This window comes from Clarias gariepinus, chromosome 1, assembly GCF_024256425.1.
Source record: "Clarias gariepinus isolate MV-2021 ecotype Netherlands chromosome 1, CGAR_prim_01v2, whole genome shotgun sequence".
Lineage (NCBI taxonomy): Eukaryota > Metazoa > Chordata > Actinopteri > Siluriformes > Clariidae > Clarias > Clarias gariepinus.
In genome coordinates this window covers 2,602,483-2,607,500 of record NC_071100.1, presented here as the reverse complement: position 1 = coordinate 2,607,500, position 5,018 = coordinate 2,602,483, and positions in this window count along the sequence as shown.

Below are 5,018 nucleotides of genomic sequence, written 5' to 3'. Positions count from 1 at the left end.
TATGAAACCTCACATAACCTTATATAATTTATGATTGCTATTGACACCGGTTGCCTTAAAAACTATCTTTACTTCTCACTTCCATCCTTGCTAACATTCTTGAGATTCTTTAAAATTAACATTTAAATGTTATGATGAGCTTTAGACCAGGCATTTAAATTTGACTAAGTGACCATGCATTTAAATATTATAATGAGCCTTTGTCACCTGACTAAGCAGTATTATAATGAGCCGTAGTCATATGGCAAAGCACTTAAATATTACAATAAGCTCTAGTCACCTGACTAGGCAATTAAATATTAAATATTAATTAAAAAATTCTGTAAAGCTGATGCAATATGACCACTGTTAAAAATATATATATATATATATATATATATATATATATATATATATATATATATATTATTATTATTATTATTATTATTTGACCACATTTATTTTAGAAGAATTTGTCGTGTTTATATAATCTATAAAATGATTTAAGGATAAAATTTAGGCCAAATACATGGTTAATTGTATTTTCAGAGCTCTACATTCAGATTATTAAAATGGACTTTATATGACTTAAAAAGATTTACTCACGCAAGTGGTTGGAATAAATCTATAGTAGGAGTCCAGTCTAGACCAGTGTACTACTGCATGAACAGTTAAAATTAGTGCACCTGTAAATCCCTTTACATATGCTATGTAGAGCGATCCATTATTTCTGTGGTGAAGAACTTGTTAGATGATTAAATCACAAATACATTACAGTACACATATAAAGCTATACTGTACATGAGGTAAAAGCTGTGCCTTGTACCTAAAATCATCTCAGCTGAAGGGAGATGGAGAAGGCAGTGCATTATGGGAGTTCTTCTTGTACCACAGTTTAAATTAATGGAGAGCTCTGGAGTGTGTTGTGATTTCTGTGATGTGACGATGTGTATTCCAGCACACAAACTGCAGGAGGAACATTATTCATCCACCGTGCCAGCAAAGTGCTCCAAAACATTGCTTTTGAGGATTTTATATTCATTTATTCTTCTGCGATTCAAAGCACCACTACTGCACTGCCTCATAGCTTTTACTCCATACGCCTGCTGCTTTATCTACAATTCATATTACACTGGAAATAAAAATATAGCTCTGTAAAATCTGTAATATAAACAGAAAAATCAATTACATTTCACAGAATTATTTATGCATTAAATATCTCGTTTTATATAAAAGCTTATTTGTGTCTTATATGAAAATGATTTTTGACTTAACCTGTTGTTTTAATATTTCTGCTATATTTATATAATTAATTCCATTAACCAGTTTCCTATCAATGCATACCCTGAAGTATTTTATCTCTCTTACAGCACATCAATTTACTAAAAAATACATTTTATATTAATTAAAGAATGACACGTCATACTCTTTAGGTTTTAGTTACGGCTTTATGTCTGCCTCTAACACTGGAGACTCCTTCCATAAACATTCAATAAACAGAAAGGCTTGCATTAGTGTATGCTCTACAAGGTTTAAGGTGTGAAGGAAGCCTCTTTTCTTCTCATTCATTTTTTTATGTGAAGAACTGATACGTCTTCAAGGCTGTAACCAAGTTCCAGGTCAACGGGATGAATGATGCAGTATTGCGAGGAACTGGAGTTGAACATACGGACGTACTTAACCTGCGTTTATGTTCCATGAAACACTCCGATAAAAACGCACCGTTAAAACCACTTCAGTGTGAAGAATCTTCTGTTCGGCGCTGCTTTTATAGAGTCTCTTACACATTCGGGGTTATATTCTGGTTTAATCACTCTAAAATTAAACACTTCTGTGTACTTTTATGCCTGTGCAGATTAAAACTGCATCCGGCACACCAAGCCATGGATACCCCCCACCCTGGAAGTTTATCCGTTGTTTCTGTGGCAGTTACTTGAGGGGTCGAGTTGTCACCTCAATGACCGTTTGTTATTCAAACACATATCTTTAAACTGTGGTAGGAAACTGGACTATCTCGAGGAAACCCACACAGCACCGGGGGTGGGTGGGGGGGTGGCTAGATTGGGGGGGGCGGGGTATATAAAAATAAACTCCTCACATTGTATTTGATGTTCAACCTTCTCCCAATCATTCCCTTTTTCCCAATTTGGGCAGAGCAACAGGTGGACTTGTGTGTAAATGTACATCAGATACTGTAGCTCGCAGATCATGTGTGTGTGTGTGTGTGTGTGTGTTTGTGTGTGTCTGTGTGTGTCCTAATCATTGTCTTAAACTATTAATAGCGATGCTAAATGTTAATTCATTCAAATAGAATTGACTTCACAGGGTTAAAGGTCACACTGCTAATGATCAAAACTGCCCCTTCACCCCCTCCCTAATACCCAAAACACACACCACTTAAATGGCCGTTATGTGGAATGGTTCACACTCTATCACAGATTACAGTTAATAAACACCTTCTAGAACCATCTCAGGTCTTTCAGGACGGTCCACACATCTAAAGCTCCAGGTCCAGATCGTGTCCATGTCATTAAAGCATGTGCTAGCCAGCTAGTAGAGGTTTTAGACATCGTTTCTCTCAGTTTGGGATGGCATGTTGAGAACCACATCTCTTCCTCCTTTTCAGCCAATATGTACCTCCTTAACCTGATCAAAGGAGGATGCCATTACTCTGGTGATGCACAGTGCTTTCAGAAATGCTGATCATTAAGTACAGCCCTTTAGTAGTAGTTAAAGCTCAAGGACTTACTGTAGGCTTGAAAAATCATTTGTTGATGTTCTGATGAGCAAACTGCAAGTGATGGAAATCAGTCACCGCGTCTCCTTCACATTGTCTCTGAGGACAGGAGACAGGAGGATGTCTTCTCAGCCTTCTCCTGTACGCCCTGTTCTCTCACAATCTGACAGCTCAAATGCCATCTTCAGGTTTGCTGAGAACACCACCATCATGAAAGGTGATAAAAACAGCCTAAAAGGATGAATGTCAGTGTGTTATTGAAGTGGTGCATGATATCGACCTCTGGTTTGACATCAAGGAGAGGATTGTGGACTTCAGGAGGTTGGCAACACCACCCTATGGTCCTTCAAAATATTTTCCCTTTTTAATCTTAAACATTTTGTCCCCAAACCTACACCAACAGTACCATATACTAGACTTGATAGAAAATACTTTTTATGGATTATCTGTAAAGATTAATAGTATCTATGAGTCAAAACATGACCCCTATGACAGCAAAAAAATTTATTGATGCTTTTAAAGACTCCCAGATTTGTACGAAAGGCAGTTTTCTTCATTTTAGCACAGTCTGTATATTGAATCCTCTTGCTAAACTTGGGTCTAGATCTTTAAAACTTTGGTATAACATGATGCAGGTGTTCTTGGGCAAAGTACGCAAATCCTGAGTAAATGTAGAGAGTGCCTAGGGCAAATATTACTCAAGTAATAGTAGTCAATCCATTTATTTGTGTACTCGATTAAAAGTAGAGAAGTTCAGCCACACCATGCATAAATGTCCCACCTCTGGTCAATCTGACCATTTTGATTCATACACATTCACATTCCATACAAACTTAAATAATTCTTTTGATTGTGTAAAGTTGCTTTGCGACAATGAAAATTGTTAAAATAGCTGCATAAAATGCATTACATTTAAATTATAATTTTACAAAATATCACAAGCCACACATATGCTTTTAGTACTAATATATTAAAATTGTTTAAAATCTTTAAATATCCTTATGTCATGTTTCGTCTGAATGTGATTTGTTACGTTTTTTTTTTTTTTATAGAAAAGATTGCTAATTAGGTAAAAGCTGCCACACCATCTACACCTTGCAAGGATATTAAATCGATATCATTATAATGTTGTTCAGCACTCAGCATTCAGCATTTTATTCTGGTCGCCCAATTCCTCTGAGAGTTGTCAGCCTTGGTGTTATAATAAATACCGGTATCAGTACTGGGTGTGTCCCTGAAGCTCATAAGCATGCTATTGTGGAAGTTATCTTCAAAAAAATAAAGCTCAACTTAGATCCTTTAGAAATATTTAATTATAGACTCATCTTTTCTGTAAGATCATTGAGAAGGTTGTGCATGCTCAGCTACAGTCATATCTTCAAGCCAATGGCTTATTAGAGAAATTTAAATCTGGTTTTAAATCTCGACATAGCATAGAGTCAGCACTCTTAAGAGTTTTCAATATATTTTATTGACCTAAGATTCAGTAAACTTCTTGTGTTATTGGATCTGACTGTAGCTTTATATTCAAACTGGAGACCATCATATACGTATAAACTCAATGAATCAATTTGTAAAGATTTTAAGGTTTGAGTTGTATTTGAGTAACAGAAGCTTTTCAGTTAAGATCAATAAGCTTGCATCCCTCAGGGGTTCATACTGGGCCCTACAGTCTTTTTTCAGACTACATGGGTCAGTTCTTAGAAAGCGTGATCTGCATTTTCATGATACCAGAGTACATCAGACAGATTTATACAGGTTTTGCTGAGTGTGGCTTTAAACTTTCTACAATTGAATGAGAGTGAAATTTTGTTTCGATTTAGTCTTTATCCTCATCATTCCCATATTCCAATAGTGATAACATCTACACATTTCAAATGTAATGATAAATTTGGTATAGCCAAATTTGGTATAGACATAGCCGAAAATCCAAATGCACAGTACGTTGTGTGGAACCTCCTCCATCTGCAGGACTCCCTGCAAATTTTTTTTGTTTACTTCTGGCCTGAATTTGTGACACTTGAGTTATTGAAAACAGCCTTTTCCAACACGTATTCCAGAGGTTATCCTTTTCAGGTTTTCCAAAGCCTATCAACATTTTTATTAGTTCTACTGTGGGTTTATTTACTGTATTATAGGTTCCAGGATTATTGTGATGTTATTGTATGTTGGTCTCCCATGTTCCACCCTAAAAAGTTACAGCTGGTGCAAAAATGTTGCCACAGACCTTCTGACTGGCGCCCAAAAAAGTGGCCATGTATCCCTGATATTGACCTCCTTTAACCAGCTACCAATTAGTTTT